Source organism: Macaca thibetana, chromosome 1 (genome assembly GCF_024542745.1).
Source record: "Macaca thibetana thibetana isolate TM-01 chromosome 1, ASM2454274v1, whole genome shotgun sequence".
NCBI lineage: Eukaryota > Metazoa > Chordata > Mammalia > Primates > Cercopithecidae > Macaca > Macaca thibetana.
In genome coordinates, this window is record NC_065578.1 from 192,950,652 (window position 1) to 192,962,124 (window position 11,473).

Below are 11,473 nucleotides of genomic sequence, written 5' to 3' on the forward strand. Positions count from 1 at the left end.
AAATTAAACAATATACCTCTGAGTGGCCAGTAGGTTAATGAAAAAATTAAGAAGGAAATTTTAAAAATTCTTGAAACAAATGAAAATGGAAACACAACATAACAAAATGTATGAGATACAGCGAAAGCAATAATAAGAGGAAAATTTATAGCAATAAACACATACATCAAAATAGCAGAAAAACTTCAAATAAACAACCTAATGATGTATTGTGAAGAACTCGAAAAGCAAGAGCTAACCAAACTCAAAATTGGGAGAAGAAAAGAAATAATAAAGATCAAAGCAGAAATATGTGAAATTGAAATAAAAACAATACAAAAGATCAATGACACAAAAAGTCATTCTTTTTAAGTTAACATTAACAAACCTTTAGCCAGACTAAGAAAAAAAAAGAGAGAAAATTCAAGTAAACGAAATCAGAATTCAAGTAATGAAAAAGGAGACATTACAACTGACACTATAGAAATTCAAAGGACTATTAGAGACCACTATGAGCAATATATGCCAATAAATTGGAAAACCTAGAAGAGATGGATGAATTCCTAGATACATACAATCTACCAAAATTGAACTGGGAAGAAATCTAAAACCTGAACAGAACAATAACAAGTAAGACGATAGAAGCAGTAATAAAACATCTCCCAGTAAAGAGAAGTTCAGGACCCACTGCTGGGTCAAACATTTAAAGAAGAACTAATACCAATCTTACTCAAACTGTTCCAAAAATTACAGAAGGAGGGAATACTTCCAAACTCATTTTACAAGACCAATATTACCCTGATACCAAAATGTAGAAAAAGACACACCAAAACAAATAAACAAACAACACGATAGGCCACGATCCCTAATGAACATTGATGCAAAAATCCTCAAAAAAATACTAGCAAACTGAATTCAGCAACACATTAAAATATCATTCATCATGACCAAGTGGGATTTATCACTGACATGCAAGGATAGTTCAACATATGCAAATCAATCAATGTGTTATATCGTATTGACAGAATGAAGGAAAAACATATGATCATTTCAATTGACACTGAAAAAGCATTTGATAAAATTCAATATCCCTTCGTAATAAAAATTCTCAAAAAACCGGGTATACAAGGAACATACCCCAATAAAATAAAAGCCATATATGACAGACCCATAGCTAGTATCACACTGAATGGAGAAAAATGAAAAGCCTTTCCTCTAAGATCTGGAATGCTACAAAGATGCCCACTGTCACCACTGTTATTCAACATAGTATTTGAAATTCTCACAACAGCTATCAGACAAGAGAAGAAAATAAAGGGCATCCAAATTAGAAAGAAAGAAGTCAAATTATCCTTGTTTGCAGATGATATAATCTTATATTTGGAAACACTTAAAGACTCCACAGTAAATCTATTAATACTAGAACTGATAAATTCAGTAAAGTTGCAGGATACAGTATCAACATATGAAAATTGATAGTGTTTCTACATGCCAAACAGTGAACAATCTGAAAAAGAAATCAAGAATGTAATCCCATTTACAATAGCTAAAAATGAGATACCTAGGAGTAAACTTAACCAAAGAAGTGAAATATCTTTACAATGAAAAGTACAAAACATTGATGCAAGAAGTTGACAAGGGCACAAAAAATTGAAAGATATTTGATGTTCATGGACTAGAAGAATAAATATTGTTAAATTGTTCATTCTACCCAAAGCATTCTATAGATTCCATGTAGTCTCTATCAAAATACCAATGACATTCTTCACAGAAATAGAAAACACAATTCTAAATTTTACACAAGACCATGAAAGACTCAGAACAGCCAAAGCCATCCTGAGCAAAAATAAACAAACCGGAGAAATTACGTTACCTGACTTCATATTATACTACAGAGCTACAGTAATCAAAACAGCATGGTACTAGCATAAAAACACAGACCAATGGAAAAGAATAAAAAACTCAGAAATAATTCACACATCTACAGTGAATTTTCAACAAAGGTGCCAAGTACAAACAATGGCGAAAGAGCAGGCTCTTCAATAAATGAAGCTGGAAAAACTGGATATCCACATGCAGTAGAATGAACTTGATCCCTATCTCTCACCATCTACAAAAGTAAAATAAAAAATGGATTAAAGACTTAAACCTAAGACCTGAAACTATAAAACTACTACAAGAAAACACTGGGGAAGCTCTTCAGGACATTGATCTGGGGAAAAATTTTCTTGAGTAATATCTCCAAAGTACAGGCAATAAAAGCATAAATGGGCAAATAGGATTACATCAAGTTAAAAAGTTTCTTCACAGCAAGGGTACAATCCACAAAGTGAAGAGACAACCTACAGAATGGGATAAAATATTTATAAACTACTCATCTGACAAGGAATTAATAACTAGAATATATAAGGACCTCAAACAACTCAATAGGAAAAAATGTAACAATGCGATAAGAGCAAAAGATCTGAATGGACTTTTTGAAAAGAAAACATACAAATGGCAAACAGGTATATGAAAAGGTGCTCAACATCACTGATCATCAGAGAAATACAAATCAAAACTATGATGAGATATTATTTCACTCAAGTTAAAAATGGTTTTTATCCAAAAGACTAGCAATAATAAATACTGGCAAGTATCTGAAGAAAGGGGAACCCTCATACACCAATGGTGGGAATGCAACTTAATAAAACCCCTATGAAGAACAGTGCGGAGGTTCCTTAAAAATAGAACTACCATGTGACCCAGCAATTTCACTACTATTTATGCAAAAGACATGAAATCAAAAGTCAAAGAGACATCTGTCATTGCATATTTATTGCAGCACTACTCACAATAGCCAAGATTTGGAAGCAATTTAAATGTCCACCAACAGATAAATGGATAAAGAAAAGGTGATACACACACACATACACACACACACACACACAAAAGAATACTATTCAGCCATTCAAAAGAATGAGATCCTGTCATTTACAACAATATGGATGGAAATGGAGGACATTTTGTTAAGTGAAAAAAGCCAGGTACAGAAAGACAAAATGTGCATGTTCTCACTGATTTGTGGGATCTAAAAATTAAAACGATTGAACTGATGGAGATAGAGAGTATAAAGATGGTTACCAGACACTGGGAACGGTAGTTAGGGGGTGATATGGTTTGTCTGTGTCCTCACCAAAATCTCATCTTGAATTGTAGTTCCCATAATCCCCATATGTGGTGAGAGGGACCCACTGAGAGGTAACTGATTCATAGGGTCAGTTACCTCCATGCTTTTCTTGTGTTAGTGAGTGAGTTCTCATGAGATCTGACAGTTTTACAAGGGGCTTTTCCCCTTTTGCTTGGCACTTCTCCTTGCTGCCACAATGTGAAGAAGGAGGTATTTGCTTCCCCATCTGCCATGATTGTAAGTTTCCTGAGGCCTCCCAGCCCTGTGGAACTGTGGGTCAATTAAACCTCTTTCCTCATTAAATTATCCAGTGTCAGGTATTTCTTTATAGCAGCATGAGAATGGACTAATACTAGTAAATTGGTACTAGGTAATGGGGTGCTGCTCTAAAGATACCCAAAAATGTGGAAGCAACTTTGGAACTGGCTAATGAGCAGAGGTTGAAACAATTTGTAGGGCTCAGAAGAAGACAGCAAAATGTGGGAAAGTTTAAAACTTCTTAGAGACTTGGAAGGCTCAGAAGACAGGAAGATGTGGAAAAGTTTGGACATTCCTAGGGACTTTTTGAATGGCTTTGACCAAAATGCTGATAGTAATATGGACAAGGAAGTCCAGGCTGAGGTGGTCTCAGATGGAGATGAGGGACTTCTTGGGAACTGGAGTAAAGGTCACACTTGTTATGCAAAGAGTCTGTCAGGATTTTGCCCCTGCCCTAGAGATCTGTGGAACTTTGAACTTGAGAGAGATGATGTAGGGTATCTGATGGAAGAAATTTCTAAGCGGCAAAGCATTCAAGAGGAAGCACAGCATAAAAGTTTGAAAAATTTGTAGGCTGACAATGCAGTTGAAAAGAAAAATCCATTTTTCTGGGAAGAAATTGAAGCCAGCAGCAGAAATTTACATAAGTAATGAAAAGCCAAATGCTAATGCCAAGACAATGGGAAAAAATGCCTTCAGGGCATGTCAGAGACCTTGGCAGCAGCCCCTTCCATCATAGGCCTGGAGACCTAGGAGGGAAAAATGATTTCCTGGGCTGGCTCCAGGGCCCCCCTGCTATATGCAGCCTGGGGACATAGTGCCCTTCATCCTGGGCACTCCAGCCATGCCTAAAAGGGGCCAAGGTACAGCTCAGGCCATGTTCTCAGAGGGTACAAGCCCCAAGCCTTGACAGCGTGAGAAGAGACTAATATAGGGGGTCAGTGGAATAGAGAAAGTTAGTGGCTACAAAAATATAGTTAGATAGAATGAATAAGATCTAGTATTTAACAGCACAAAAGGGTGACTACAGTCAACAATAATTATTGTACTTTTTAAAATAACTAAAAGAGTATAATTGAGTATAATTGGACTGTAACATGAAGAGATGATAAGTGCTTAAGGTGATAGACATCCCATTTACCCTGATGTAATCATTACACATTGTATGCCTGTATTATACACTTAAGCACATTGTATCTTATATTAGAAGGTAATAAGTTATATTTAATAGATAAAATAGAACAGTCAGAGGGACCACATAGATGGAGTTGGGTTTGAGGCAATTTACCATTTTAAAAAGGAGATCAGAGTAGGCCTGGTTGAAAAGGTGTGATTTGAGCAAAGGCTTGAGAGGGAGGACTAGTTATCCATGAGAGTATTTGAGAAACAAATGCCTCAGATGTAAATGCTAGTCCAATTGCCTTAAGGTAGAATGTTCTTGCTGTATTGTAGGAAAAAAATGAGACCAATATGGCTAATGAAGTAAATTAGGGGGATAATATTAGAAGATGAGATGAAAGAATGGGATCATGAAGGGTCTTTTGGCCATTGTAAAGACTGACTTTTTCATTGAGTAGTATGTGAAGTGAGTGGAGGATTCCAGCTCAAAAAGTAACATGATCTGACTCGTATTTTAAGAGCATCACTCTGGTTGCTAAATATGAAATCGCAGAGATCATTTTGGAGTCAAGTGTAGTACTCCAAGTGAGGGACGATAATGTCTTGGCACAAATTAGTAGTAACAGAGTTAGCGAGAAGTGATCTGATTCCAAATCAATTCTGATCCTAGAGCCAACAGGATTTCATGGTGAATAAGATATGGAATGAAAGAAGAGAGGAGTCAAGGATGACTCAATATTGTTAGTCTAAGCAACCGGAATGATAGAGCTGCCAAAAATTTAGGTGGAGAAGATTACAAATAGGGCAGGTTTGGGAAGGTGATTAGGAGTTCAATTTTCTACATATTATGAGCATATGGAAATAATATAGAGACATTTGAAATTTAAGAGAGAAAGCTAGTGAGATAAATTTTGGAGTCTAGTATACTCATAATAGTAAAAGTATGAGACTGGATAAGTTTACCAAGGGAATGAATGTGGATAGAGAAGAGAATCCAGATTGTTGCAATATTAATAGTTCTGGAAAAAGAGGAGGAACCAGCAAAAGAGACTGAGTGTAACCAGGAAGGCAAAAGGAGGATCAATTGAGTATGTTGTTCTGGAAGCCAAGGGAGCAGGGGGTATTGAAGAAGAAAGATAATCAACTGTGTCAAATGGTATTGCTATATCAAATAAAATGGGCACTGAGAATGACCATTGGATTTATCAGCAAGGTCATCAGTGACTTTGGCCACTGAAGTAGTTTTCATGGAGTCGTGAAAGCAAAAAGCTGAATGGAGTAAAATTATGACAGAATGAGAGGGAAAATACTAGAGACAGCAAGCATATACAACTCTTTGGAGAAATTGTTTTTGTAAAGAGGGGCAGGAAATTATGTGGTAGTAGGAGAGAAAAGTCGAGTAAAAAGTGAATTTTAGAATTTTTTTGTTCCTTTGTATTATGGACTGAACCGTGTTCCCCAAAATTCATAGGAGGTACATATGGCAACCTAGTACCTAGGAATATGACTGTGTTCAGAGATATGGCCTTTAAAAGAGAAATTAAAATGAGGTTGTTAGGGTGGGCATAATTCAATCTGACTGGTGTCCTTATTAGAAGAGGAGATTAGGGCATACAGAGATGCACACACAGAGAAGAAAGACTAAAACACAGTGAGAAGATAGCCATCTACAAGCCAAGGAGACAGACCTCAGGAAACCGAACCTGTCAACTCTTTGATCTTGGACTTCTAGCCTTCAGAACTGTAAGTAATGAATTTTTGTTGTTTAAGCCACCCAGTCTGTGACATTTTGCTTTGGCAGTCCAAGCAAACTCACATAGTCTTTTTCTTTTCTTATTTTTTTTTTTTTCAGATAGAAGAAATAAAAGCAAGTGTGTGTGTTTAGGAAAAAAACAGAGGGAAAAAATATAATTTAGAGGAGAGAGGAGAGAACTAATGGAAAAAATGTTCATTGAGAAGGAGAAAATGGCTGGGCTCTGTCTCTACTATTCATTTTTTTAGAGCTCCTCTTAGCCTGAGGCCTCAGTCAAACTCTAAAATAAATCTTTCCAGAATTTTTAAAACAGATATTGTAGTAGAATCAGTAAACTTAATAAGGAAGAAGAAGAGATTCTACCAAATCTGGATTTCTAGAAGACTTGTGGATACTTTAAGATGAATGGATCAGAAAAAGAGAAATTGCTTTTAAGTAAAGGAGAAAGAATCAAGGAGACAGGAAAAAAGAAATGAGATGATTTTCACTTTCTCAATGAGTAGTCTCAATTTGGTGAGACACATAGAGAGAGATGTTCTTGTGGCTGTTGAAACTGTTGAGAAAAATTTAGCAAAATGCAAAGAAAGAGATGCAGTAAGTCTACAAGCAAGTTGTTTCTTAAAGATTATATTTTTCATAAACAGTTTGCTTACTATGAATAGTTCCTGCTGGCACCACCACCACTGACTTTTCCTAAGGACATGCAGGAGTTATCAAAGTAAAGTCATTAGCTGAAAAACAGTGGTTTAATAAATGGAAAGGTGGTCAAGAAGAATTTCCAGGAAAAGGGACGGGGAGACAAAAATGGCTATTCAGTCTCAGCATCTTCAAGACGTTTAACTACGGGCTTGGGATGGCATATAAGATAAAGGTATCAACACTGGGATTAAAGAGCTGGGGTGAAGAAACACAAATCATCTTACTATCAAATCGCATAGTATTCCTGGAAATTAGAAAATCTACGAAAACTAGCTCCATTGTGTGATGGCAGGAGAATCTTGGCATAATGAAGCTAAGAGATTGGATTCACAATAAATGTATTTTGAATTGGTTCAGCCTGTCACAATGAGTTAATACCAAAAGAAGGACTGGCACCCAGGACTCCTGGCTCCTAGCCAGGAATCTACCCACAAAACTATATTTCCCATGTTTTTATTTCTTATCTTGAGTTTATTCTCAATGTCTCTTGCGTGCGCCCTCTCCCTCTTTTCTCCTCCCCCTCCTGTTTTCTCTCACATTCCATAGATGACCCTTGTCCATGTCCTCCATAAATCACTCTATAATGGTGCCCCTTTGCTGGTCTCTTCTTTAAGTACTCAAAGAAAGAATATGGCAGAGAACCAGGTCTAAACGTTAAGGGAGATAATTGAAGGTCATTCAGCTGAAAATAAATCATATTTATCCATGGCTTTCTTTACCAGAGCATCTGGTTTCCGTTAGCCAGCATGGTGTCCTCTGGTTCTGACTGTGGTGGCCGACAGTAACCACATTTCTTGCTAAAAAAGAAAAAAAGTGCCTTTACATCTGTTCCCGAGATGTTTTAAACTCTTCCGTGTACAAAACTGTGCTCTGAAGTTACATCAACACAGACTAAAACTTCACCGTGTTAGGTACTGGTGACTTTGAGTGTGATCCTGGGCATCCTGTCTGTTACTTTCTTTTTCTATCAAAATCAATCATAGAATTAGATTAGGAAAGCTAAAGTCAACTAGTTTATCTTACTAACTCCTGCCAGAACTTCACACTTCTAAGCGGGTTTGGATTTATTCTACTGTAAATATATTTTCTGTTCTTATCTCTATGGATGGATTAAGCTATCAGAGATAGGCAGGTAATCTTTTTTATTTTTATTTTCGTGTGTGTGTGTGTGTGTGTGTGTCTCTGTTACATTAGCAATAGGAACTCAATATCTATGTAATCCATAATCTCTCTCAGCCCGCCTGTTAATAAATGCTCCTCTATTATTACCTATGAGCCATCTTTCCAGAAAAGTATTGATTAAAAGGACAAGACAAGAAAAAGAAAAAAAAATGAGAAATAAACATTTCTTACCACAGGCTAATTCAGGAAAAACTCAAAGTGCATAAATGTTGGGAAAACAGAATTCTGAAGTAATCAGAATCAATAGCAGATTAATTTTGATCTTATCTTAAGATGAATGATATTGCAACTATTTTATTTATTTATTTTATTATACTTTAAGTTCTAGAGTACATGTGCACAACGTGCAGGTTTGTTACATATGTACACATGTGCCATGTTGGTGTGCTGCACCCGTTAACTCATCATTTACATTAGGTATATCTCCTAATGCTATCCCTCCCCCCTCCCCCCACCCCACAACAGGCCCCAGCATGTGATGTTCCCCATCCTGTGTCCAAGTGTTCTCATTGTTCAATTCCCACCTGTGAGTGAGAACATGTGGTGTTTGGTTTTCTGTCCTTGTGATAATTTGCTCAGAATGATGGTTTCCAGCTTCATCCATGTCCCTACAAAGGACATGAACTCATCCTTTTTTACGGCTGCATAGTATTCCATGCTGTATATGTGCCACATTTTCTTAATCCAGTCTATCATTGATGGGCATTTGGGTTGGTTCCAAGTCTTTGCTATTATGAATAGGGCCGCAACAAACATATATGTGCATGTGTCTTTATAGCAGCATGATTTATATTCCTTTGGGTGTATACCCAGTAATGGGATGGCTGGGTCAAATGGTATTTCTAGTTCTAGATCCTTGAGGAATTGCCACACTGTCTTCCACAATGTTTGAACTAGTTTACAGTCCCACCAACAGTGTAAAAGTGTTCCTATTTCTCCACATCCTCTACAGCACCTGTGGTTTCCTGACTTTTTAATGTTCGCCATTCTAACTGGTATGAGATGGTATCTCATTGCTCTTTTGATTTGCATTTCTCTGATGGCCAGTGATGTTGAGCATTTTTTCATGTGTCTGTTGGCTGCATAAATGTCTTCTTTTAAGAAGTGTCTGTTCATATCCTTTGCCCACTTTTTGATGGGGTTGATTTTTTCTTGTAAATTTGCTTAAGTTGTTTGTGGATTCTAGATATTAGCCCTTTGTCAGATGGGTAGATTGTCATGGGCAAAGACTTTGTGACTAAAACATCAAAAGCAATGGCAACAAAAGCCAAAATTGACAAATGGGATGTAATTAAGCTAAAGAGCTTCTGCACAGCAAAAGAAACTACCATCAGAGTGAACAGGCAACCTACAGAATGGGAGAAAATTGATGTTGCAACTATTAATAGTAATAGCTGAAATGTATCGAGTGCTTTCTATGTACTATGCCTAATGCTTTAGGTCCATTATCCCATTTATTCTTCATAACAAATCTATGAGGTAAATAATATTCTTATGCCCATTTTATAGAAAATAAAATTGAGGCTTATAATGATATATTTGTGGCTTATAATATATATTTCCAAAAGGAAATACATGGCTTCCTAAAAGTAGGTTAATTAGAGAAAAGTTTATTAAAATGACTATTTACCAAAATGTAGGCAGGGTGTAACTAAATCATAAGGAATAGTGCAGTACCTTTTTATAAGCACTGCTCATTCTATGGCCTGCTTTCAACAAATATATGATAGTACCAATGCTTATAAAAGGTGCTTCATTATGCCTTCTTATTTTGTTGAGGCCATTGTCATCCCCAAACCTGGAAGAAGGAAAGGAATAGTTACTGGAAGCCAGAAAGAGAGCTAAGTCAGGAGGGTACCTTGGCAGTATCCCTCTTTGTAGATGGATGCAGGCAGCCTATAGAAAATGGAAGGGAAGAGTGGAGAAATAAGCATCTCCATTTTCATTCTCTTCCTATGCTCTAATTTCCTGCTGAGGCTTCCTATTAGCTAAAATCTACCAGAAGTCCCAGATCAAGGCAGCATGTGGATAAAATGCACAGAGGTCAGACTACTGGGACAGAGAGCAAGGTGGAGAGAGTGGAGAATGGATCTAGATGGTTACAATCACTTTGCAAGGTCACGGTGATGGATTGGGTCACTAACTGGATCAAAGTAGCTAAGTAATGGGGCAAAAGTTCAAATTCATGGTTGTCTGACTTTAGAGCCTAGGCTTTTAATCACTATGCCCTACTGCTAGGGCCTTCAAATGGCAAAAAGAAGGGAGATCATTCCAGGAAGCATAAAGATTATAAGAGGTAGAGAGGCAGGAGTGTGCAAGGCAATGACATTTACTAGATGTGCAACTTCCAACAAAGACTTCTCTGAATCTGTTTTCTCATCTATACAATGTGTCTACATCACAAGATGTAGTCTTTTTCTCTCAATGAAGCTAATATAGTCAATTTCATTATAACTATTCTGACACAGCCTTGGATAGAAATGAATTACCCAACCTCATGCTCAGAGACAGGATCTCTGCTCTGTCAGAGCTTAGTACATAGTGAAAAACTGTGTACTCTGTAAGCTACACATTATTAACCCAGGGTCAGAAAGAAAGTGGCCATGAAAATTTCCAGTATTTTCTCTTACTCTTTTTACTTCACATAATAGAGGTACCCACTCATTTCTCCCAACATTACTTAAGAAAATCTGTTTCCATAGCAATAGAAAAATTAGGAAACCTGATTTGATTTACTAAAGTTTCTTCATTCTGTAAAAGGAGTCACTTTAACATAAAGATCAATAGCAGTAACTTTACAGAGGATTATTTCTGCTGACAACAAATGTGTATGATAGTAGCAGTGCTTATAAAAGTACATATGGTTCCAAGTCCCTGTTGGATCTAAAGATATGTCTTATAGTAGCTTACAAAATTTTCAGGAATTTCCTGTGCCAAAAACAAAGGTGATAAAAAGGACTGCAAATTGAAGAGAAAGCCAAGAAAGCCGGGGTCAAATAGAAAATGCAGATCAGGAGAAGTTTGGAAAGAAGTCCAAGGTTGTAGCAGAGGGCTTTGGTTTCATTGACATATGATGCAACAGAGCATCAGACTGAGTGAAAAACCAAATTGCCAACGTTTCAATACAAGGACAGGAAGATATCATCTAGTTTGTTTCCTGGAAATAAAAAGAAAGAGAAATGGAAAACATGGAAAAATAAGATATTTAAAAGATCAATTCAGAAGATCCAACATCCAACAAAATAGATTTGGGAAGAGAGAATAGAATAAACAGAAAAATAATCAGACCGATAAAACAATACAGTTTGCCCATA